Source organism: Triturus cristatus, chromosome 6 (genome assembly GCF_964204655.1).
Source record: "Triturus cristatus chromosome 6, aTriCri1.1, whole genome shotgun sequence".
NCBI classification, from domain to species: Eukaryota; Metazoa; Chordata; class Amphibia; order Caudata; family Salamandridae; genus Triturus; species Triturus cristatus.
Window position 1 is genome coordinate 714,484,172 of NC_140589.1, and position 6,494 is coordinate 714,490,665.

General features: G+C 45.9%; 1 pseudogene; it reads left to right on the forward strand.

The window, feature by feature from the left end:
- The first annotated feature begins 5,468 nt into the window (after nucleotides 1-5,468).
- On the forward strand, nucleotides 5,469-6,121 carry LOC146817758 (ferritin heavy chain B pseudogene; annotated as a pseudogene).
- The last annotated feature ends 373 nt before the right edge of the window (nucleotides 6,122-6,494 follow it).

Consider the following 6,494-nt stretch of genomic DNA (forward strand, 5'->3'; position numbering starts at 1 on the left):
GCCTCCGGCAAGATGCCGTCTTTTCGTTTCTTTTAATATTTTTAGAAGGGGGGCTGTGTGGCCCCCCTTCTCTTACTATTTTTTGGGCCCTGGGGACCCCACCCTCCAGGGCCTGACCCATTTCGTTAAAAAAAACTGGAAGGGGGCTGCGCGCCCCCCCTCCCGAGGCCAATTTCAGGCTCGGGGACCCCATCCTCCAGGGCATGGCCTTATGTTTTTTTTATTTTTTATTTATACAGGAGGGGCACCATGTGGCCCCCCTTCCCTGGGCCACTTCTAGCCCCGGGGACCCCATTCCTAGGGGCCTGACCTTTTTTTTTATATAAAAATTATTTATCACGGCAGAAGGACCCCATCCTCCGGGGCATGGCCATATATTTGTTTTTGTTTTTTAAAGGAAGGGGGCCACGCCCCTCCCCCCCTCCTGAGGCCTTTTTCAGCCCGGGGACCCCATCTTCCGGGTCTTTGCCTCATTTTTATTTATTTTTTTTTAATGGGAGGGGGGGGCCACGTGGCCCCCCTACCCTGGGCCACTTTTGGACCCGGGGACCCCATCCCCCAGGGCCTGACATCCCTGTTAGGGACCATGGGGGGAGCCCCTATGCCCCCACGGTCCCAGGCTGCTCCCCGCCTCCTGCAGGAGCCGGCATTGCTTTTGGACAGTGGGAGCTGCTGACATGCAATCAGCCTTGCCCAAAAGTAATTCAGCTTCGCTTCATGGAAGCGAGAGCAGGTTTCCTGCTCTCGCTCCTATGAAGCGCCACAGAGTTTGCAATGACGGGGCGGGAGCAGTGCTCCCGCCCTGTCATTGCAATCTGCAATGTCCCGGGGTGGGCTGCCTGGGACATTGCTGGAGCTGGCCCTGGGGGGTGGCGGTCCCCAGGGCCATTGAAGGCTCCTGGAGGGGGGGCTGTGTGGCCCCCTCCCTGCATGATTAAAGCCCTGGGGAGGTGGTGGTCCCCGGGGCAGTGTGGGATGGGGCAGGAGCCCCCCACTCTTTCTTATTTAAATTTAAACCCCGGGGAGGTGGGGGTCCCCGGGGCTTGGGGGGGCCCGCAAGCCCCCCACCCATAGTCAAGAATGCCCCGGGGAGGTGGCGATCCCCAGGGCAGGGTGGGGGGGCAGGGGATTTCCCACACATTCTACGAAGAAGCCGGGTAGGTGGTGGTTTCCAGGGCTGCGGGGGGGCCGCGAGCTCCCTGCATATATTAACAAGATTGCCCCCGGGACCTGGCCCACCCGGGGGCTCATTAAAAGGAAGAGCGGGATACCATGCTTCGTTAAAAAAAAAAAATTACAGCAGGTTTCGTGCACCCAGCGCGAATCCTGCCGAAAAAATGAAAATAAATGCTTTTTTGGCCCTGGGGGTTCCTGTGGGACACCCTGAACAGGCCTAGGGGGGTCAGGGTGTTTCTACCTTGCCCCCTTTTTTTTTTTACCTTTTTCTTGTGACTCGGTCCAACCGAGTCACAAGATAACTGCCAACACTCTTTGGTTTGGAGTGTTGGCAGCCAATCAGAATGAAGCTCCTGCTCAGGAGGGTTTGTGAATCCACTGCGGTCACCAGATATCGATATTTTTTATTTTTGAATTTCTCAGGAACAACTGAACGGATTTACACCATTTATTAAAAAAAAAGGTTGCTTTCTGAACCAAGAGCTTCCTTTTTGCCAAATTTGGTGTAATTCCATCCGCAGTTCGGGCTGTAGCTTTGCCTAAACTTTCCTATGGAAATTAACATGGAGAAAATGTGTTTTGGGACCCCCCTTGTTTGTTTCTCGGCCCCCTCTGGACGAATCACCCAGAAACATTCAAGAGAGAAGCTGACCGGAGAGCCCTCTTAGTTTTGAAAAGTTTGCAAAGATTCATCAAACGGCTAAAGATATTGGCAAAAGAAAAAATGCTTTTTGAATAGAAACAATGTCCTAACTATAACTAACTACTGGCGACCGCCAGTAGGTAATATATATATATACACATATATACACATACACACACACACACACATATATATCACATATATACTTAGCTTAACTATACTTACAATGGGTAGTACAGGTATGTGTTGTAAAAGCACCAAAAATTACATGCATGGTAAATGCATGCCTTGTAAATGCTGTGTGGCAAAGACATTGTTGTAAAGGATGTTTCCCCTTTCCAGCTGCAGAATTTGATCTTAGGTGACACAAGCTGTTGGGATGATTGGGATGTTTACAGACCACAGTCTTAGCTGCAAGACTAACAGCAGCAAAGTACAGTTCATTTATAAAGCAGAGATGAAGAAACTCACTATTGTGTGCTCTAAAGAAGAAATTACATCCCTTGCAACAACTGATTTGGCCATTTTGTGGTATTGTTATTCAAATTGTTACATTGAGAAAGGTGGTAAAAAGACTCCCCAGTAAGGAGTACTTAGAGAGAAATACCCATATTAGTACAAAACCCCAATTTAAGTGGCCTACCAGTCTTTTCAAAGGTAAGCGGACAGGTAAAGGTCAAGTAACTGAGGGGCTAATTCTGTAAAATTATCCACACCCTCCCAGGGAGAAGTGACCTTGAGTGATGTACATTGTCAATGAACATTTAGATCTGAAATGGAAGCGAGTAAGGAGAAAGTGTTAACAAGCACTGACAAAAAGCAATCGGTCGGCCCTTTCACAAAGCTACAGTAACTCAAGTAATTACCAGATGCCCTTTTCAGGTCAGAAAAAACAATGTGAAGTTTTTAACAAAACTACAACTGTTCATTACTTTACTAGACGTCCCTCTCAAATCAGAAGCACCTGCTTAACAAGTGTGTCAAACAGCTGCAACAACTTATGTTGTTACAAGATGAGCCTCTTGCGTAAGATGCAACTGCTTCAAATGTCCTTCACAAAGTTGAGGGAGTGTGACTTCAACATACAAATGTATATATCCACTTTAGATATTGTAATAAATTGTGCTTGATTGCAACAGGATAAGTAAATAGGTCAGTGCTGATATATGCTTATGAACCAATATCACAACTTTCAATAAATGGCTTGAGTACTATGGAACACTTGTAAAGACATACTAGTTTATATACATGTCTTAGCAGGTCCATAGAAATTCCAACTTTAGAGAAAAAAAAAATCAAACTAAATGGGTAAATTCTCAATGTTTAATTCTAAGTAAAATAGAGCCATTTAGAAATAACCAATACATTCTATATATCAGCACATTAATGTACAGCACTTTTAAAAACAGATGTCTGACACAGAATGGGACAGAGACAGGAAGCGAAGGACGCAAGAAGAGTGGTTCTGATATTGACAAAGGCAACGAACCACCACCCAGTTCCTCCCCAGCAGTGCCTCAAAGAGCAAGATGCAGATTTATAATTTGGTCTGGCCGTGAAATTCCGCTCTGAGAGGTTGCAGGGCTTTTCTTGCTCCGCGTAGCGCGCAGGGTTCTGAAAAACTCGTTTTCAAGTGGATTAACGTTCACGATCCTTAAACAGTTACGGGACACGACCACAAGATTTTTGTCTAACGGGACACTATTTAGGGTCATCAACGTATATGGTGCTACGAGACAACGGGGAATCTCTGACAAACCATTTTGACGTGCTGAAGTCCCCTGCTTGATTGTGACTGGCCTGTTTCACTCCATAACAGTGGTTTTCGATTTCGCTTATGGATTAAGGCCTATGAATTATTTGCATAAGACCGCATCGCTACTACATTCCCAATCGCCTTGAAAAAGTCTAGGATTAGACGAAACATGTTGGCAAGATCGTGTGCTGGGAAAACCTTTTGACAAAATTAATAAAAAGAAATTGAAAACGTACAGATGACTTCTTTGGACTACTTGCTGCATACTGCAAGTCTCATCAGATTGTCCTCAAACTGTGGTTGAAAATTGCATTGGTATTTGGACTGTGTCTAGAACTTATCCAAAACTGTATTTGGATGTATATACGTCATTAAGGGTGTGCTGTAACAGCTGTGTCATTTGGTATATTTGTATGCATGTTAGTTCCTAACATGCTAATAGCACCTCTTGGTAGTAGGTGTATTAAGCTACTTTAGCTCCCCGATCTAACTATAGGGTTTGACTTATTCACATTTATTTGGCTAATTGTAAATACATACTACAGATTGATTGTGAGGTTTTTCCCTCATAGGGACCACTACTACCCATCTTCTTTTCTTTTTTAACCTACATGAAGGTGCATTTAGCAACCAGCAGTGAGCACAAGACACGCTCTCATGAGGATTCTCCAGACATTAGATTGTATGAGGGAACATTCTTCTGCAAATAATGTTCCTGGAGATGGTGCAACTCACATTTTTGGGGCTTAGAGGCGGCTATGCTATATGTCCAGTGACAATACAAGAAAGAGTACAAAAGGCATTAGTGAACATTTAGGGGGCATTGAAATACAATTAAAAATGGTTTTGAAAAAATGACAGACACGATTGAAGAGGGTGACACACTGGAGCTAATGATAGAGGTGGTAACAAATCTATGTGGCGTCATTTACGAAGAATCACAGTCACAGAGGTGTCGACACCATCATTATTGTGGACACCATCATTATTTAGATGCCGCTATAGCTTTATAGATTAGTCAACCGCCCCTGCTACTGCTGCTTCATCCAGATGCACGGTAAACCTCCAAATTGAGAAGGTCTTTCTCGTGTGGATGTTTCCCGTATCCGTTACCCCTGCTTTGGAGAACTGGCAAACCAGCCAGATAGCAAGTGGGCCAAGTAGCAGCTGGAAAAAGACAAGAGGCTTCAAGCCCTGCTAGTGGTTCAGGTAGTGAGCTGTGAGTGTGCGGTGCAGTCATAGATGTGATGCATCTAGTGTGGGGGTGGGCACGCTGGCAGTGCAACATGTGAAAGGGCAAATGTAGGACAAGGAAAAAGAAAATACTGTTACAAAGGTCATCTAGATAGAGATGAAAAAGTATTTGAGAAACTATTACCCATATGATGTTACAGAAAAGGATCTGAGACACGGCCTAACGGAGATGACTGACAAAACAGGCGTTATGTTTTGAAAATAGCGAAAAATGGACCACCTGTTGTCATATCAGATTAGAGATCGCAATCTAAGAAGTCAATGATTGGTATTTGGAATTCATCTGGTCAGACAATGCTAGACCCTGCAGGCATTTTAGCTGCATCTCACGAATTCTACACTGCTGTTTATTTTGAGAAGAGTCCCCATTCACTAGAGGCGATTAATGGCTATGTGCAGGCCGTGTGACTTCCCTGCTTAACCATTACTCAACGCAAAGTATTGGACACACCAATCACCTTGGTAAAGAATAGGAAAGTATTGTTTCAGTTGGCTTCGGGAAAAGCATCCGGCCCTGACTTTATTCCAACTGAGTTTTTATAAAGTTTTCTCGGATATTATTGCACCTAGGTTTGAAGAGTTGGTTAATTCCCCTTTCTTTTTGTCTTCGTTAAGAGCATCATGGACACCCAACTCGGAGTTGTGTTCTTGCTTCAACAGTGTTTGAACAGAACGTGGCTCAGAGTTCAGCGCTCTCCTGAAAACTTTATCCATCATTTACCTACATCTATCGCCAACAACCACACCATCAGCAATGCCATGGAGTCCCAGGTGCGCCAGAACTACAACTGCGAGTGTGAGGCGGCCATCAACCGCAAGATCAACACCGAGCTGTACGCCTCCTACGTCTACCTGTCCATGTCCTACTACTTCGACCGGGACGACGTGGCCCTGAGCCACGTGGCCAAGTACTTCAAGGAGCAGAGCCACGAGGAGCGCGCGCATGCCAAGAAGTTAATGAAGTACCAGAACAAGCGTGGTGGGCGCGTGGTGCTGCAGGATGTCAAGAAACCAGAGTGTGACGAGTGGAGCAACACCTTGGTAGTCATGCAGGCTGCCCTGCAGCTGGAGAAGACTGTCAACCAGGCCCTGCTGGACCTGCGCATGGTGGCATCTGACAACGTGGACCCCCACCTCTCTGACTTCCTGGAGTCTGAGTACCTGGAGGAACAGGTGAAGTCCATCAAGGAACTTGGAGATTACATCACCAACCTGAAGCGCCTGGGCGTACCCCAGAATGGCATGGGCGAGTACCTGTTTGACAAGCACACTCTGGGGGAGAGCAGCTAAGCTTCCCCGGAGAGAACACCATCCCGCTGTACACACTCCCAACAAAGCCTCATTTTTCTGTCATTTACACTGCTGTGACTCCATCAAAAGGTGTATGTGAAGTGGGGTTCTTGTATATGTATCCAGACTTCTGGCAGGGGCTGCTATGCTTGTCAACATGTTTCCAAGAAATAAAGGTTTTCAGGATAAAAAAAAGAGCATCATTGACACAGAGAAAGTGTTCAACAGAGTCTCGAAGAGCTTTCTGTGGCCTGCTATGGCTGAAATGGGGCTAGGAGAATATTTTATCATCTCTTTTGAATCTCTTCATACCTCCTTGTTGGCTCGAATAGTTAGCATGGGTGGATTGTCAGATAAAGTCTTGCTCAATCGCAG